The sequence below is a fragment of the Stegostoma tigrinum genome, chromosome 8 (genome assembly GCF_030684315.1).
Source record: "Stegostoma tigrinum isolate sSteTig4 chromosome 8, sSteTig4.hap1, whole genome shotgun sequence".
In the NCBI taxonomy this organism is placed as follows: Eukaryota; Metazoa; Chordata; class Chondrichthyes; order Orectolobiformes; family Stegostomatidae; genus Stegostoma; species Stegostoma tigrinum.
Window position 1 is genome coordinate 14,507,383 of NC_081361.1, and position 20,435 is coordinate 14,527,817.

The 20,435-nt window shown below is 42.4% G+C and overlaps 1 protein-coding gene across 1 annotated transcript in view; it reads right to left on the minus strand.

Annotated features, from left to right (window-relative positions):
* astn1 (astrotactin 1) overlaps positions 1 to 20,435 on the minus strand; it is a 1,971,124-nt gene that overhangs the window by 582,065 nt on the left and 1,368,624 nt on the right. The gene's annotated exons all lie outside the window — the stretch shown is intronic.

The window sequence follows — 20,435 nt, forward strand, 5'->3', positions numbered from 1 at the left end:
ATTGGGCAATACGTTTATTTATACTCAACCCTGCTCCCCCCGGAAACATGAATGAAAATTAGCTCAACTCCCATTATCCAAACTATGTCTCACCCTTTCAGCCAGTTGGCTCCTACAGCTGTTGGCTTTGGTGATATCAAACGGGACAGACCCAGTGTACTCAATCTTGAGAGGGAAAGAGAGAAGAAAAACATTTGGGTTCTTGCTTCTGTTCATTTACCTCTGTTACAAAGTGACCTTGAATTTCCTTGCTGCCAATTATCATGATGAGTTATGTCAGAAAATTCCACTGTTCCCCAGCAAACGCACTCATGTGCAAGTTTCCAGGGCTGTTACTTTACACATACATTGGTGCCTTCCAAAGATGCAGCAGTTAACTTTGGTGCAAGGAGACATGTGAAGAAATGGCATAACCGTGTAAAGATAGCTGTCTTTATTTGAAGACCCAGGTGACAGCAAGGAGTGGTTTTGTGCATTTGGGTTGCGGGATCAGAGGGTCGGAGCAATAGAGATTCTCTCCTCAATGCCATTGAGTTTTATGTGCTCTAACATTCCCCACCCTTGTCCGAAATGCCTTCCATTAGGGCCCTTATCAGCTGCCGGTCGACACTGTCTATGGGAGACCATTTCACAAATGTTCTGCAAAGGAGGAGGAGGCATGAAGGATGGTTGGCGGTTACTGGGTGATTGCCATCCTAGTATGTCAGCCTCACTGGCGGTTGGAGTTTCCCGTACGTTTCACTGCTTGATACCTTCTCCTCCACTCCCCCAGAGAACACGTTCATCTTCCTCCGTAAAGATGGGGAAAGCCACATCTCAGCTCACCTGAAAAACCATGCTTGGAGAGAGAACATTTCCTCTTGTGCCCAAGAGCCTAACTAGAGGCCACCAATATCAGATGGTCAGCAAGAAATCCAGAAGAAAGTTCGGAGGAACATTTCCACCCAGAGGCTGGTTTGAATATGAGACTTGCTACCATAGGGAATGGCTGAAGCATTTATTAAAGATGCATTTAAGAGGCAAAACTGATAAAAATATGAGGGAGAAGGAAATAGAAGAGACAGTTTGGGCAGTGTTTTCAAGGGAACTGAGCTAATTTAATTTGGATTTTGGAGGGGAAGATTGTTATTAATAAAAGTATCACCCAATTAAGCCAGCATCTCCACAAGTAAGGTCGTAACTTTTAATTATCTGTTTTCTTCAGAACTTTTTTTGAGCAGTATGTTATTTATAATTTGCTGGCTGCTGAAGTGGCATACTGTTACATTGTGGTTTCAACAATAGCTATAGATGGAGAAGATGGGTAAGGTTCAAGTGGAACATGAACACCAACATGGACTGGTTGGACCAAGTGGTCTGCATCTTTGTTGCATATCTTCTGAAATCCTGGAGTCTTAAGTGCAAGTCTTAACGTGCAAGACTCTGAAAAGAAACATCAAATTGAGAAAACTCATGCAAAGTGGAAATTGCATGCAACATTTGTGGATTTTCGAAGTTCTCAAAATACAAACACTTCTCCCTAAATCAGGTGATGGGTGGGAGAAATTGGTGGTGATCGACTGAAATTGTTGCAAGAGGGTCCACTTCCCCAGTAGAAGCACAAAAGCTGGAGCTCCTCAAGCAGAGTTCCATCAGGCCAAGGTACAAATTAATGCCACCATACTTGAGAAGAATGATTGGCAATGCCATCAAAGCCAAAATCAAAATCTGGTTCCCTTGATGGTTCATTCTTTGTATAATACACACTAATCATGGGTCTCAGTAATAATGTAAATGTTAAAACCATAAGGACATTTGGAGTTGGTGTGTGAATGTCGAACATGCGTAGAAAATGCCTTGGCTGTAACATCCATGAAGGCGAATACCCACAAAAGGCTCAACATTGCTCAAGAAAGACAAACACTTGCAAGGACCTATTGGAGGGTTGCTGAAGTCCAGGGGGAATGTTTGAAGACAAAAGGGTTAAAAAAGGACACAAAAACAAGCAAATAACGTGGGATTTAATATATTGGGCAGAAGCAGCATACATTCACAACTGCTTGTGCCACATAGATTCAATGCTGTATAACAAACATATTAACGATAAACAATAAGCAAAACATAGAGATGCATGGAACAGTTTGCAAATGACTGAAGATAGAAAATGTTGCTATGATAAAGTCATTATGCAAAAAAATAGCTTTGATCATATTTCTGATCATTTAGATCAGAGCTCAGATGACTAATTGAGTTGAAACATTTCTTAAAAAGACATTTGCTGAAGTATTCTGCTGTTTAGGCAGATTACCTCCAGTTCAATAATATCTGAATATTACTCCTTCGCATCAGCATTCTGAGAAAGGGGCTACAAGCAGCTGTAATGAGATAATCTCAGTGAAATTGCAGGTCCCCAAAGAAACAGAGGATTAACTATCGAATTGTCTCCTGTTAACAACTTGGCAGAGTTCTCTCAGACTCATGTTTGAATGCCAGCTTGACAGCGAGTTCTGAATTCACTGAAATACTCAACACAAATTTGTATTTTTAGAAGTTGTGTCAGATTTAGGATGCGAATCAAAACCAAACAGTGTACACTTGCTGGGGCTTTCTGCATCATGCAAAGGTGAGAATGGGGCCTCCCTTTGTCGAGGGGATGTAGAGTCAAACCTTTGCAACAACATTAGTCACAAATTGGAGCCTCTCGACGATACATGCAGTGGAGTCGCACTGTACATGTGATGTAGCCAGGCAGGATCACTGATCAGAGCTATGCTCTTGGGCACTACAACCTTTGCTGCTTTCAGAGATTTTACTCACTCAATACAAAATTTTGACCTTGTTGGAAAGGCTGGAATTGATTACCTACCCTTCAGTTCCCTGGAGAAGATGCTGGTGAAATACCTTCTGAGATTGTCACAGTTTTGTCTGGTGTTGCTAAACCCTGTGCTAGTAAGTATTGAGCTCCAGATTTCTGCCACCAATAGGAAACAACACAACCTGCAATTTCACATCCAAGTCAGGATGATGTGAGACTTGGAGGTGAAATTTCAGGTAGTGTTGTTTTCTAGGCAGTAAATATCACAGGTTTGGGAGATGCTATCAAAAGAGCTTTGACAAGCTAACCCTACATTTTACAAGAAAGTACATACCATAGCCACAATGTGATAGCAGTAGAAATACTGAACTTTTAAGGTGATGGATAGGATTCTAATTAAATGCATTGCTTTGTCCTGGATGGTGTCGACTTTATTCAGTGTCATTGTATATTCATTCATCAGGAATATGGTGAGCATTTCATTCCACTTCTGACTTATACTTTGTAAGATCCAGACCTTACCCTGCTGTTGCATCTATCATAGAAACTGGAGCACCTGGAGGAAACCCATGCAGACACAGAGAGAATGTGCAAACTCCATGCAGAGAGTCGCCCAAGAGAGCAATCGAACCTGGGTACCTGGTGCTGTGAGGCAGCAGAGCGCACCACTGTAACCATTGTACAATGCTATGATTTTTATGACAACTGTCCTAACAAGCTCCTCATCTCCACTCATGAAAGATAAATGAAAGCAATTGAATCATAGTATCATGATCAGCAATTTGTCTTAGAATTCAAAGAAAGGCCCTGATGATATCAGAGATAATAGGAACTGCAGATGCTGGAGAATCTGAGATAACAAGGTGTAGAGCTGGATCATCAGAATTGGAAGGGTCTAGGCCCGAAAACACCAGCTTTTGTGCTCCTAAGATGCTGCTTGGCCTGCTGTGTTCATCCAGCTCCACACTTTGTTAACATTGCCCTGGTGTTGTTTTTCTCAGTCTGCAATCTTTCTGATGCTCTTTAAAGCAGCACTTCTCTAGAAGCAACACTATCCTTTCCAAAATTTTGAAACACAATCTCATACGTTTCCCCATGGTTAGTGTGGCAGGACTATTCCCCAACAATCTTTCCACACTGTACACTGTTGTTGCTCTTTCTGACGCCGATGGACTGTTTTCCTTGAAAAGCCGTTGAAGCCACGGATTCATCAACTCACTTCCAAACCAAATGCACTTTCAATCCATACAACAGCGTATAACTTGTCATCTTTAAATCATTTCAGAAACTGTTGGACCCATTTCAGCCTTCATTAGAACAAGCTTGCAACATAGCGAAACCCAAGGAGTTAGAACAGGACAACAATTGTGCCGAATTTGTTTCAGACTATAACTGTGAACTATTTCACAGAGACTTTCAACATTTTCTATTAGTTTTTTGGTTTAAGGTTTAGGCAAGAAAGGTGAATTTGAAAACCAGGTTCAACCCAACAGCACCTGAAATTGTCAACATTGGTTGCAGCCCAATGGAATCAACGTGGATTCCACAAGCTTCAAAATCTCGCCTCCCCCCTCTGCATCCTAAAACCAGCCCAGATCGTCCCCACCTCCCTAACCTGTTCTTCCTCTCACCTACCCCCTCCTCCCACCTCAAGCCTCACCTCCATTTCCTACCTACTAACCTCATCCCACATCCTTGACCTGTCCGTCCTCCCCGGACTGAACTATCCTCTTCCTACCTCCCCACCTGTACTCTCCTCTCCACCTATCTTCTCCTCTATCCATCTTCGGTCCGCCTCCCCCTCTCTCCCTATTTATTTCAGAGTCCTCTCGCCATCCCCCTTTTCTGATGAAGGGTCTAGGCATGAAACGTCAGCTTTTGCGCTCCTAAGATGCTGCTTGGCCTGTTGTGATCATCCAGCTCCACACTTTGTTATCTTGGATTCTCCAGCATGTGCAGTTCCCATTATCTCTTAAGAAAAACACATCTGATTCACAGATGTCCTCTCCAGAAGGATATCTGCCTTGCCATTCCATCCAGCCTACATGCTACTCCACAGACCTACAGCAAGATAGCCGGCTTTTAACTGCTGTCTGCAGTTGCTGAGTAAGCAACCCAGCTCAATTAGGACAATTGGGGATTGGCCAGAAATTCTTTCCTGTGGAAATAAAACAAAAAGAAACTGTTGTCTATTTTTTTGCATCAGGATTTCCTTAGAATTACAACCAACTGGACAGCGTAGTTCTGCATTTTTTTTCAATAGCTTACTGCATATTAAATTATGTTCTGCACATTTTAAAAAAACTAAGTACAAGTGAAGGATGGAAGACGGCAGGAATAAAATTAAGGTTGACCAAATTGTGGGAAAGCGAAACACTGCAGGTGCTAGAAAGTTAAAATAAATCCAGAAAGTACTAGAAATACTCAGCATTTTTGACACTGTCTGTGTTTCAGCACCTTCCGTCTGATGAGGTGTGTTTTCGTTTAAGATGAGCAAGCTAAAAGCTCAATAGTTCTTTTCGTCATTGGGAGTAAGACAACAGAAAAATTCAAAATCATGCGTATGACTTTTTTTTTCGATACACACGAAATGGAGAAGGAAAGCAAGGTAACAGTTCTGCTGAAGTAGATGAGAATCGAGAGATGAGAGTAAGGGTCTTGGGTAACTGTCTGTGCGGAGTTTGCACATTCTCCCCATACCTGTGTGGATTTTTTCCAAGTGCTCCGGTTTCCTCCCACAGTCCAAAGACGTGCAGGCTAGGTGGATTGGCCATGCTAAATTGCCTGTAGTGTTCAGGGGTGTGTGGGTTATCGGGGAATGGGTCTGGGTGGGATGCTTCAAGTGGCGGTGTGGACTTGTTGGGCCGAAGGGCCTGTTTCCACACTATAGGGAATCTAATCTAATCTAATCTAAAGAAAGATGTTCCTCATCAGACATCAGTATTAGGCTTACTGTGGGACCAAGGAGTAGAGAGAGGAAACAGAAGACAAAAAAAAGGGACAAGGAATGAGGTGAATTGGAAATGGTTGAGGAGCATGTGAGAAGTGCTGGAAGATTGGGAAAGGTGCTAATGGACAGAAATGATACAAATTATCCATGAGCAATATTTACTGTCTGATTGCTACTCTCACATCTGTCTTTACACTGCATCCTTGTCTCACACTGTGAGCCCAACTTCCAATGCCCTGTGGCCTCAGGGATGCACAACATCCCTATAATTCAACTGAAACCATGTAGTATTGGACAGTGTGGAAAAGCAAACCCATGCCCCTTGTAAAAAGCAGTAACTGCCATATTCTGAAACATTCATTCACAAAGACACTGAAACAGCTGTGGGACATTTAAACAGCTCTTCAATGTGTTCCTGAATGAGTCAGGTAAATGGGTAGGGGGACTGAGTGGCAAGATGCATAGAGTAGGTTTGGCTGGTGGCTAGGTGCCAAGAGGTAGAATAGATAGAGTGGCAGGATGGGTGATGGGTCACTTGGTATGGTTTTGTCGGCAGGTTGGGGAGCAGAGGTTCAGGTCAGGACTGGAATAGGGTTAAATGTTTGACTCATGTCTGGAGTGGGCAGGCGGTACGTCAGATTGGCTTCAGTGGGGAAAGATGCGGGAGGAGTGTCTGTTCAGTTCCAGAGGGATGGCAAGGTAGGGTCCAGGAGGTTGGGGTGGTGAGTCGGGCTGGGTCCAGAGAAGATCCAAGGCAGGTGGATGGGATGGAGGTGTGGAGGAGTTGAGAGACCATAAAGCAAAATCAGTGTTTGGCAGGTCAATCATTCGGCAAAGGGTTCATCTTAGTAGTTAGCCAAGAATTAGGTAAAGTTTTAATCTCCCTGAGCTTCGCCTGGGTAACGGATACCATTAATAAGTCACAGACCTCTGGAGTCTATGAGTCTAATGTCAAGGATTCCAAGTGCAAGGAACTGCCTATCCAAAGCTGAAACTTCCTGGACTATTCCAGTACATTTGACCATCTAAGGGGTCACAACATGCACCTTTCAGGATTGGGAGATCACAGTGCCTTCACCAATGATCCTGGGCTGCATGAGGGTTAACATGCAAACATGAGCTAGTCAACACCAAGATTATTTGAATATCTTGTAAATCTGAGTGACAAGCAAAGGAATGTTAATTTCTGAGTGACAAAATGGAATGTAGTGATCTTTACATAATTTTAAGAATACTGAGTATAATTGAAGGATGGAAGAAAGCAGGAAAAAATTAAGGTTGACCAAATTGTGGAAAAGCGAAATACTTCAAGTGCTACAAAGTTGAAATAAAACCTGAAAGGGCTAGAAATACTCAGCATTTCTGATAGTGTCTGTGTTTCAGGACCTTCTGTCTAATGAGCCATGTGCATAAAAAGTAACAAACCTCAACCAGGAATAATCTTAAGGAGGCCTATCACCTTCAAGGATTGCTGTAGTGGTGAAGATGTCAAGTGGTGAAAAGCCAAAGACATGAAGAAATGTACTGGTTAATGAAAGGCTGGTTACAGATCCTCTGGTTTAACACTCAGGGAAAGATGCAGGTAAGTTGATGTCTTTTTTTACACTGTTTAAACTTGAATTAAAGGAGTTACTTAATTGTTCAGCACATGAATTGGCACTTACTAGAAAGCATTTAAAAATACTTTGCACAGATTAATAATAAAAGAAAACACCTCGCGTTGTCTTCTCTGCCAGAATTCCGCCCGGAATTCTAGTTTACACAGAATTGATAGTAGAGACCAATCTGTCCATCTGGCAGTTTATATGCTCCACATATCTTCTCCTAACCTACCTCATTTAATCCTTATCCTCCTACTCCTTTCATTTTTGTACATTCTTAGTTTCCACATAAATACATCAATTATACCTTCTGCAACCACACCCTCTGATAGCGAGTTCCACAATCTCACCATATTCTACTTGATGCAGTTCCTCCTGGGCTCTCAAGTTGATTTATTAGCAACAATCTGATATTTATGGTTCCTGGTCTTGGGCTCATTGCTACAGCTTTGGCCTCCTGCTTTATCTCAGTAAACAAGTTGCTCATAACTGATAATGAATTCACACACCTGCACATCAGTTCATTGCAGTTAATGGAGCCAGTGTAACGCGTAATGTAAGCTTTTCCCTCAATGCTAACAGATTCATATTTCTGATGTGTAAATCAGTTTCTTAATTTCAGGTTACTTAGCACAGTTCCTTGCAGCTAATGAGCTCACACGCTTGTTAAACAAGACCTTTCCTTGATGCCAGTGGGCATAATATTTTAAAACTTTTATTTCATGTATTTGCATGAAAATAATTTGCAGTTCATTCAAGTGCTTGGATTCTCAATGAGTCTGGGCCCAGGCTAGCCCACATTAGAGATCTATTTCTATTAAGCCAAATCCAAGGAAACTTTCTCAATTCACACTTATGCTCCCCATTGGCAGTGAATTGCGTTATAGTTATTAATAACAAACACATTTTTGTTTGGACTAAGAAAATAAGAATTGAAATTGAGTAATGCAGATGCTTAATTATCTAGAAAAGTGTACAGACATTATTTAAAATGGTGAACAGCATAACACTATTTATCTGTCCATTATGTACAAAGAAAGCTTCTGCTGGAAAATTAATCTAGGATATGCATGTGGTTTCAGTTCCAGCTATCCCCAACCTAACAGTCCAAATAATCAACTAATGTGCTTTCAAACTGCCCCTCACTAAAACTTACCACCTCATCACATTGTGATTAAGACGTTGAAATATACACAACAGATCAATATTGGAAAACAGCTGTGAGGGATTCAGTTATTTGGTTCTCGACGTTCACCCAAATGTGAACACCCAACAGCGGCCCTGCATCTCCACCATGAACTGAATAAGCCCACAGCACTAAACTCTGCCTTTCATTCTCTACTGGGTCGATCAAGAAAGCTGCCTCCTTACCACCAGCAACCCAATTTTCCCATTCGCTTCTCTCTTCTACAAGAAATAAATGCCTATCAATGTTCTTCAAATCCCACTCACATCAGGCACCAGTACAGCTCTCAATCTATCACAGCTACCATCTCTCTATCTGTTCTCCTCCAGAAAATGCAGTGAGGTGGTACTTAATTCCTCACTGAAGCTTCCCTGTCTTGTTAGACTCATAACCTTCTTGCCCCACCAAGACCATCATGTTGGTGATGTGGTTCTTTACATCAAATCACACACTTCACTCTCCTCCACTCATCCTCCACTGCCTTCATTTAATTTGAGCACCTTGTCCTGTTGCATTCTTTTCACTTTTAAATGTTTCATCCCTCGATGTCCCTGCCCTAATCCAGTTCCAACTCAAGACAGTCATTGAATTGGATTCCCTCCATTAGTCTCTGCACTCAGCAACTCTCCCTCAAATGGCAAAAACCACCCACTCAACTCACCTCTGACTGACTTTTCATGAATTCACCATATTCCTGGGGCTCCCTTAGATTTTTGTCTCCAGATAAACACTCATTTTCTTCATCACCGATTTCTAGACTTTGTGTCTCCTCTTTACTTCCACGTTTTTGATCACCCAGGGAACAGACCATTTCCTTCCATCCCTGAGCACCCACAGGTGCCCACACCTTCCATCTCTAATTCTACCTGCATCTAGCTTGTAATGGAATGTTTCTCTGTGTCATTTACAATTGTATCTTATGTGACTGGAAAAGCAACATCAAGCTCCCATCCATTGACTCCATCTATACTTGCTTCTGCATTGGGAAAGCAACCAACATAGTCAAACACTCCTCCCACCCCAGTTATACTCTCTTCCATCAAACAGAAGATATAAAAGTTTGTACACATGTACAAAAAGATTCAAGAACAGCTTCTTCGCTGTTGTTATCAGACTTTTGAGTGGATCTCTATAATGTTAATATTGCTCTCTCTGCACCTTCTTGGCAGCTCTAACATTGTATCCTGTACCTTGGTCTGTTACCCTGATGCAATTCTGTATGACCTACCTGTATAGCACATAAGACAGCATTTTTCATTGTACCTCGGTACACGTGACAGTAATAAATCTAAATAAATTAAGAGGAAAGAAGAAGGGCTAACAGAGAGGGTATAAATAAAGATGTTGTTATGTGTACAATGTAGTTAAACAGGACAGGAGGACCAAAGTCAGGTTTTGAGCAGGAATTGTGAATCGGATAATTTTACTGCTGCTGCTTCAGTTTTGCCAGCGTTAACTGGGTTACTTTGTAGGTGGAGGTGATGGCCTAGTGGTATTATCACACGCCTACTTATCTGAAGAGCCAGGTAATGTTATGAGGATCTGGATTCGAATCCTACCATGGCAGATGGTGGAATCTGAATTCAATAAAAACCTGTAATTAAGAGTCTGATGATGAATCTATCGCCAATTGTTGGGGAAAAATTCACTAATGCCCTTTGAAAGAAAATCTGCCACCCTTACCTGGTCTGGACTACATGTAATTCTGGATCTATAGCAATATGGTTGACTCTTAACTGCCCTGGAGGAGGGGGAATAAATGTTGGTCCAGCCAGCATCACCCTCATCCCATGAATGAATAAAATAAAGGGTGGGGGGAGAGCCATTAAGAATCAACTAAAGTACTGCATTTTAATTTTAGCAATAATGTGGAGGTGCCAACGTTGGACTGGGGTGCATAAAGTCGGAAGTCACATGACACCAGGTTATAGTCCAACAAGTTTGCTTAAAATCACACGCTTTTGGATCACTGCTCCCTCGTCAGGTGGTGACTTGAAGACACCAGATGAAGCAGCAGTGCTCCGAAAGCTTGTGATTTTAAACAAACATGTTGAACTACAACCTGGCGTCATGTGACTTCTGACTTTTTAAAATTTCAGCAAACCCTTTGCATTCAACGTGAAGCATGACTCTTCCAAATGTTTCAGAACCATCTCACTTTGCAGAACCACAGCTGTGAGTACTCCAAGGATGTGAAATGTAATTGGGTCTTTCAAGACTGACCCAACTCTAAAGTACTTCAGATGTTCTACGATACATTTCTTTCTGGGAATTGAAAAGCTTATTCCTTGAACCTTTCCTCAATTAGGAAGTTCCAACGAATTTATTATGAGTCCATCACTGATCATCTCAATTCCCCAGCTGAAAAGAGTGTGGTCACATACTGCTCTCCTTTCAGTATGAGGCATCAGTCTTTCTGGTCTCCTCTACATTGGAGAAACGAAGAACAGACTTGGTGACTGCTGAGCAGAACATCTAGATTCTGCTCGCAAAAAAGACCCTGAACTACCTGTTGCCTGCCACTTCAATGCACCACCTTGCTCCCTGGCCAATGTCTCTATCTCCGGCTTGCTACAGTGTTCCAGTAAAGCCCAGTGCAAGTTGGAGGAACAACACCATATTTTCTTGGGGACCCGACAGCCCTCCGGACACAATATTGAGTTCAATAATTTTAGAGCCTAGACTCCCCCATGTCCCAGCACCCCCACCCCACACACCAGGCCTTGTTACCACATAGTCTGCCCCTACACACCCTGTTGTTAGTCACTAACAGTCCCCATTAACAACTATTCACCCTCCCATCCTGATCACTAGCAAATCCTTTGTCTGTCCAGCTGGCTTTCTCTCTCTTCGGGCTCTTTTCTATTGTTTACTCCCTACCCCACCCACCTCCCTATTTTCTGCATATAAACTGACATTTTCCCAGCCACCATCAGTTCTGAGGAAGGGTCACCAGACCAGAAATGTTAACTCTTTTTTCTCCTCCACGGATGCTGCCAGACCTGCTGAGCTTTTCCAGCAACTTTGTTCTTGTTCCTGATTTACAGCATCCGCGGTTCCTTTGGTTCTTATCAGTCTTTCTGGCCTTGATTTTATCTATGTCATTGAGGTTGAAGAATTATTGACTGAACAGCTGAGTCACTAATCAGACAACACCGGTTTTCCCTCTGTTATGCTGGATTCAAAATTAATTTCCTCAGGTCAAGGGACTGCAGTGCATTTCATTTCACTCATCACCCATTTCACACAAATGTTTACTGCAAGCTGCAGTGCAATCATGATACAAGTATAATGTGTTGATACAATCTCATAAAATGAGATCAACAGTACAATAGCAAAGACGAAACATAAACTTTGGAAAAAAAAAGCAAACCAGACTGAATTAATTTGTGGAATGAAAATGGAAGAGCAGTAAAAATCAGAAGGGAATTGCAAGACTGCTGCAGAACAGGAATTGGAAGGATTATTTGAAAAGTCAGCAGTCAGACTCTAGGATTGTGCAAGTTAGTAACATAGTGAAGGGATCTCACTCAAAGTGGCACACTGCTGCCTCACAGCACCAGGGATCAGAGTTCGATTGCACCCTCGGGCGACTGTCTCTATGGTGCTGTACATTCTCCCTGTGTTTTGTGTGGGTTTCCTCCGGATACTCCAGTTTCCTTCCACAGTCAAAAGATGTGCAGGTTAGGTGGGTTGGCCATGCTAAATTACCCCAGTGTTCAGGGAAGTGTAGACTTGGTGGAGTAACCATGGTAAAATGTGGAGGGAACAGGTTTATAGTGGAAGGGGCTAGGTCAGTGCAGACCCTGTGAGCCAGAAGGCCTCTATCTGCATTGTGGGCATTCTATATTTGGCTGGAGATACTAATGTCTCTCTGTAACATTGTATCATTCAGTAACAAAGTCATCCACTTGCTTGCATTCAGTGTGGCCTGTTGCATGAGTCAATGCATTTTTTCACAAAACACATCTTTGTAGTTTTTCTTATGAAAAGACAAATCCAACTGATTTGCAAGTGGATTAATTCTCCAGTGAACTCAGTGAAAGACAATTAAAATCTAAGTAAAGTGTAAGCAGCCGGTCATGGACTTACAGAATTTGAAAGCAGTACACTCTGCAATAACACAGCAGATGATGTTTTGCTCTGCACTTTGGCTACAACTGTCTGATGCATCAGACTGCCGCAATTGTGTAAAGACGCAGTAGCCGAGTGTTCAAATTGGTATTATCCACTGAGGACACTCCTCCTGGCGGAGTGGTAGCTTTTCTACCCGTGGATCAGTAGACGAGGTTTCAAGTCCTGCTCCTCCCAGAGATGTGCTCACACCTCTCTGAATGTATTGGTTTAACCTATTTTTTTCTGATCAAAGTTAATCACTGTCAATAAAATGATGAGTGGAACATCCACGGCTGTTGCCTCAGATGCAAGAAAGGGAGCATAGATATTTTTAATTAAGCTGTTCGGATGAGATGGTAAATGCCTCCGTCTCAAAGCACAGCCGTGCACCTGGTCAAGCGTTGGCAGTCCACAGATGCCCTGCATGTTGCTTGTCAATTGCCCCAGACAGGTTGGACGAAGGGAAATTGGCACCACTGCTTTCTCATGGGGCTCCTGGTGGGCAAAGGCTATGTGGGACTTGAACCTGCAAATTTTAGCTCAGAGGTAGGGATACGACCACTGTGACGCCAGTGGAATTTATAATTGTGCAATTGTATCGTGGTGAAATCTAGCATTATGGTCTTTATTCTACTCTCCATTTTCTTTACTCCTGTTTCTAAGGTGCTTTCTAATGGCGTAACAGATTTCTGTATGCACCAGCAACTCTATTGTACATCACCTGGCTGTGTGAATGGGAACTGAGTGTCAGCAAAGGATCTGACTGCACTCAACGGGCAGTGCTTTACCCAAAATCATCTAAATGTCAACGTTTTTGAGAGTCAAGGAGGGTTTCTCTCTGCAAGACCTGGCGAGTTCTCTCAGGCTATCTTTTCCAACATGTCTGGTTACCTATGCACCGTGCCCATATGGCATCCTGCTCATCATATTCAGCCGCTACTCTTGGGCAGAAGTACTGGCCGCCGCCGAGGTCTCCTGGCATTCCTGGCTCTGGCACCATCTTAAAGCACAGCCGTGCACCTGGTCAAGTGTTGGCAGTACACAGATGCCCTGCATGTTGCTTGTCAATTGTCCCAGACAGGTTGGACGAAGGGAAATTGGCACCATTGCTTTCTCAAGGGGCTCCTGGAGGGCAAAGGCTATGTGGTACAGCTTGCCCATGGAGCATACCCAGAGGGTGTTGGTGCTTGGGGTCCAAAATGAACATTTAGAGGAGCAAGCAGTGAGTTGGACTCACCAGGTTACCGCGCTGACTTTTCTGTTGGAAATTGTCGCTATTCAGATTCCATCCACTGAGTGGGAGAATGGCAAACTGCACATCAATGGGGTGAGATGGCATTATAAGGAGAATGTTAAAGCTTGAAACTAGGCCTCTCGCTACTCACTAATGGAAAATGGGACTCATTGCATCTGACGTCAGGAATCCTCTTGATACTAATCCCATGGAATTATCCCAACTCTCTTACCTTTGCTGATACCTTTCAGTGACTGGGAAGATTCTGCCCAATATTATGTCAGCCTCAATATTGGCCCTGACTGCTGCTCACACAAATATCTAACGGGGAAACTGGCACTAATGTTGACACATAAGCCATTGTGCCCCGATTATTATCCTGGATAAAAATCAATGGACTTAGCGCAGAACAGGGACCAAGCAGAAAACCTTCCCAGTGCCATGACTCAGCGCCAGAAAGGGAAGACGGCTTAGTAACTGAAACTCTGAGGAAAGATTGCAAAGATCCAAGCCAATTTGACAAAAAGCTTCTGAGAAAAGATCTTGGAAAAGTTCACACTTGAACAGATGCAGTGTTATAGTCTAAGCCTAGGCGGGTTTTTCAGAGCAGCCTGTGAAAACAAAACTGAAGCTGTGCAAAATCTCCTCGAGGAGATGAAACCCCCTTTAATTAGTTGTGAACACGGTATTTCATAATCAGTGCCAAGCAATTACCAGGTCTGTACTTTCCACCATCACTGAAGGCATCACTGGAGTTACTCTATAGCCACACTTTAATCAAACTTATTTTTTTGTTCATTACATCAACTAAAATATGGACAGCGTGACAACATTCTCTGGGTAACTTTAATGTCTTTGCAAATTTTACGCTGTTGGGAACAAATATAACGTCTTTGTTTCTGGTATAACAAGGTGCAGAGCTGGAAGAACATAGCAGGCGAAGCAGCATCAGAGGAACAGGAAAGCTAACGTTTTGGGTTTGTTTCTGGACCAGTTTCTCATTGTGTCTGAAACTTAAACGTTAAAAAGGATTCTCCCCATAGCTCTCTGTTCCAAAGACTCTCAACTGTCACAGAAGAAATTCTTCCTCATCTCAGTCTCAAATTGGTGGCCCTCTATTCTGTGACTATGCTGTCTGGTCCTAGAGTCTCCCATAAGGGTAGGCATCTTCTCAGCGTTTGCTGTCATGGGCCGTAAGAATCCTATCTGTTTCAATGAAATCTCCCCTCCTTCTTCTGAACTCCAATGAGTTAGAGTCCCCATCTGTTTAGCCTATTGTAACCAGGGTGCTTTGTGAAGTCATGGTGGAGATGGCTCCTGAGGATGTGAGTATGGGCAGAGTGCATATTTCGAGATTTTCATTGTAGTTGTTAAAATTTAATTCTCATGGATCTTCGTGGGCAATTAAGTACCTAGGCAGCATCAAGAGGATTCCTGACATCAGATGCAATGAGTCCCATTTTCCATTAGTGAGTAGCGAGAGGCCTAGTTTCAAGCTTTAACATTCTCCTTATAACACCATCTCACCCCATTGATGTGCACATTGATGTGATGGTATGGAACTTGTAAGTCCACTCACATCCCCAGTGTAAATTGCTGTGAAAATGTGCTCAACATCCAATTTCTCTTCCCTGATAGAAGGAGTGTCAGCCTGGACTCTTGGCTAACTTGTCTCACAGCTGAAGCCAAATATGGTCAAGCAGGTGATGGGAAAAGGGATCACTGAAGTCACTTCCTCTTGCCCAAACTACAATCCCAGAAAAAAAAAATCAGAGGCAGGGCTAGACTCTTCCCACTCACTGGGACATGGCGGTTGGAAGGCTCACCACCAGGAAGCACTACTTGTTACCTTAAGAAGGCTTTTAAAATAAATTCCTTATTCTTAGATGTCACTGGTAAAGCCTGGACTTGTTGCCCATCCCTATCTGACCTTGAATTGTTTTGACTGGGCAGTCCAGATTCCACATCAGTTCTGAAAATTGGGAGTCATATCTAAGCCAGAACCAACAGAGGCTGGCAGCTTTCCTTCCCCACCATAATAGATGGGATAATTGGCAGGATCACTGTTACACAGACCAGTTTCATATTCCAGTTTGGATGGGGAGAGATTGCCGGAGTTTTCCAGACTCAATCATCACTTCCAAGTCGAAATTCTCACACACTTCAGCTAGGATACTATCTCACTTGTAGATTACATTACTTGCACATCTCTTTCAGTGCAACACAAAAAGATGAAAGATCAACTGGGCTTGTCTCTGATATACGATGAACATAATATTTTATTTGCTACTTGCTGCAGCACCAGTCTCTCACCACGGCATTCAAGCCCAGACTAAAGCCCCTCACTGTGCATGTTTACCCTCAAAGGTTATCTTCTTCCTCTTTATTTTGTTTTTGGTTGTCTTTTGTTGGTTGTTAAAACTTCCCCCGTCTTGGTCTGAGGACACTTCCCAGACACACACAAAGTGATGTCCTTTCAGTGACTTGGCATTGAGCTGGATGAACACAGCAGGCCAGGCAGCATCAGAGGAGCAAAAAAGCTGACATTTCAGGTCTGGACCTTTCTTCAGAGCCTTTCTGAAGAAGAGTCCAGACCCGAAACATCAGCTTTCCTGCTCCTCTGATGCTGCCTGGCCTGCTGTGTTCATCCAGCAGTGTACCTTTTTATCTCAAGCTCCAGCATCGGCAGTTCCTACCATCTCCTCTCAGTGACTGTTGTACTCAGGGAGTCAGGCATGCATGGAAAGTGACTATTTTGATGGAAATGTATCAATCCTCATGATAAGTCAAATTTGTGGAAATCATTGCCAGTTTATGAAAAGGTCTTAGTGATTTGCAACCCATCATATCATCTAGTTTCTTCACAGACTATATTATTTATGGTAACTTAGAGTCTACTCTCTTTGAACTAAAAATACAAAGATATTGATCTTTTGTTTTATTCACCAGTGGCACATGGGTGTTGCTGGCTAGGCCAGAATGTTGTGCCTACTAGCTGCCCCCTTGAGAAGGTGGTGATTGTGAGGTCCCTTCTTGAACCGTTGCAGTCCATGTGTTAACAGTTGGCCCATGATGCCCTTAGGGACAGAATTCCAGGATTTTGTCCCAGTGATAGTGAAGGAACGGTGAAATATTTCAAGGTCAAGATGACGCAGGGAGTGGCATTCCCAGGTATCTGCTGCCTTTCTCCTTTTAGTTGGAAGTGGTTGTGGGTTTGGAGGGTGCTGTCTAAGGACCTGTCCCTGATGTTTCCTTGCAGGTGAAATTTCAGAGGGTAATAGCCATCCATATATATCACTTAACCTCTGTTAGGGGTAAGGTGATGCATTCTTTACGTCAAGTTGAGATCTGGGGGCTCGCTGCACTCAGGGACAGTTCTATCTGTAGGAGCATGTGCCTAGTGTTCACAAATGCTAATGGTCCTCCTCCCAAGGAAAAGCCTCTGCTCTTGACAAGGAAACTTTGTGCTTTCAAAGGTAACAAATGTCAACCCATTTTTGTTTTAAACTGTTCTCACTTAGACGGCCCATTTTTCTGATTTTTTGAAATAAATCTCACTCATCCTACTTATCAAAAATATATTCCAGTGAGAACGAAGGATTCTAGGAAAGGGGTAAGCCATCCATTGTTAACAAGAGAAGTTCAGGTTAGCACCAAATTGAAAGGAAAGAGATACAATACATCAAAGATACAAAATCAGAAATTGCTGGAAAAACTTAGCTGGTCTGGTAGCTTCAGGAGTCAGAAAGCAGGGTTAATGAAAACTAACCTTCCAGCTCAGCGAGCAAACTCACATCCAGCAGGGTTAATGTTTCAGATCCAGTGACCCTTCAAGTTTTGTTATTGTTTAATGTATCAAAGGTTACTGGTGAGCCAGGTGATTAGGGAAGTTATAGAAACCAACAAAAGACAATCAAAAATATAATAAAGAAGGAGAAGATAACCCTTGAGGGTAAATTTGCAAGCAACATCCAAACTAATAGCAAGAGGTTCTTTAAATATATGAAAAGGAAGACAGAAGCTAAAATGAATATCGTCCTCTGCAAGAATGAGGCTTAGAAAACACAAATGGGGATTATGGAAATGGCAGAGGAGTTGAATAAATACTTTTAATGCGTCCTTACAGTGAAAGACACAAATGGCACTACAATGACTATTTATTCAAACAGTAGAAGAGGAAATAAATACAATATCTACCACTAGAGAAACAGTACTAGGGAAAATAATAGGGCTAGAGACCATTAAGATTCCTGCACCTTTTGAGATACATCCTAGGGCATTAAAAGAAGCAGCTAAAGAGATAGCGGACACACTGGTTGTAACTTTCAAAGAGTCTTAGGTTCTGGAAGAGTCCCAGAGGACTGGAAATTGCCAATGTAATATCTCTATTGAAACAGGCAAAGACAAATAAGGCACAATAGGCCAGCTAACTTAATGTCCATTATTGGGAAAACTTTGGAGTCTGTTATGAAGGATTGATTAGCCGTGCATTTAGAAACACTTTGTTTGATCAAACAGAGTCAACATGGCTTCAAGAAAGGGAAAAAAAACCCATATCTGACAAATTTGTTAGAATATTTTGAGGAGGTAACAAGCAAAGAAAAAGCATTGGCTGTAATATATTTGGGTCAAAGAGGCATTTGATGAGATACTGCACATTAGGCTAGTTAATAACATAATAGCCCATGATGTTAGAGGTAGTACATTCACACGAATAGAGGATTAGTTAACTCTTAGAAAACAAGGAGTTGGGATAAGGGAGACAATTTCTGGATGGCAACATGTAGCTAGTTGAATGCAACAGTATGCATTCATGACTTGGATTTGGAAACTGTGTGGGTAGGCTTGAGGAACCAGAAAGGAACCAAAAAAGATCCTGCTGGGAGTTGTGCACAGGTCTCCTAACAGTAGTCAGGAAATGGGTAGAAAAATAAATCAGGAGATACAAAAGGTATGTAAGAAAGGTATTATTACAATAATCATGGGGGACTTCAATATGCAGATGGTCTGGGAAAAATAGGTTGATAACGGACTTCAAGGAAAGGAATTTGTGGAATGTTTATAAGATGATTTTTTGGAGCAGCTTGTGTTGAGCCCACTAGGAACAGTCAATTCTAGATTTGGGAATGTATAACAAAGCAGACATAATATTGGAGCTTAAGGTGAAAGAACCCCTGGGGGCACTGCCCATAATATGATAGGATTCACCCTGTATTTTTAGAGGGAAAAGCTTGAATCAGTCATAAATGTATTACAGATGGTTGCAAGTTTTTTTTAACATCTAGAAGGTAAAGAGAGAGGCAAGAGTGGACATTGAACTACTGGTAGATGAGGCTGGTGGAGTAACAGGGAACAAAGAAATGGCAGAGGAACTGATTAGATATATTGCATCAGTTTTCACAGTGGAACACACCAGCAGCATATCAGAACATCAAGAAAGTTGGGGTAGAGGTGAGTATTGTGGGCATTACCAAGGTGAAGGTGCTGGGCAAGCTGAAAGGTCTGAAGGGGTGTAATTCAGTCCAGATTTAATGGTCCAGATGGATACACCCCAGAGTTCTGAAGGAGATGGCTGAGTCATTGCTGATGATCTTTCAGGAAACACTGGAGTCAGAGGACTGGAAAATCACTAATGTAATGCCCTGTTTAAGAAAGGAGGGAGACAGAATGCAGGAAACTATAGGCTGGTTCGTCTGATCTTGATCTTTGGTAAGATTTTAGAGTCCATTATTATTGAGGATAAGATTGCACAGTACTTGGAAGTGCATGGTAAAATGGGGTGGAGTCAACACAGCTTTGTCAAGGAGAGGTCATGTCTGACAAACCTGTTAGGATTCTCTGAAGAGGTGATGAGTAATGTAGACAAAGGAGTGCCAACGGGACTGATCTATATGGATTTTTAAAAGGCTTTTGACAAGGTGTGACACAGGAGGTTGCTAAATAAGAGTCCATAGGGGCAAATTCTTTGCTGACTGACAAAAGGTAGAGAGTTGGGATAAAGGGTCATTTTCAGGATAGCAGATGGTGACTAGTGCAGTTCCAACATTGAGAAGATAACAATTCATGCTGTACTTTAACTATCTGGGTGAAGGAACTGAGGGCATTGTTGCTAAGTTTGCAGATGACAGAAAGATAGGTGGAGGGACAGGCAATGATGAGGAAGTTGGGAGACTGTAGGAGGACTTGGATAGGTGAGGAGAGTGGTAAAAGCAGTGGCAGAGATAGAATAGAATGATGCAAACGTGATGCTATGCACTTTGGTGAGAAGAATAAAGGTGTAGACTATTTTCTGAATGGGGAAAGTCTTCGGAAATCTGAAGCGAAGAAAGAACTTGGAAGTCCTTGTTCAGGATTCTCTCAAGGTTAACATGCAGTTTTAGTTGGCAATTGGGAATGCAATGTTGGTATTCATTTCAAGTGGGCTACAATACAAGAGCAGAAATGAACTGCTGAAACTGAATAAGGCTTTGGTCAGACCACATTTAGACTCTTGTGAGCAGTTTTGGGCCACATAGCTAAGGAAGGATGTGATACCATTGGACGGGGTCCAGAGG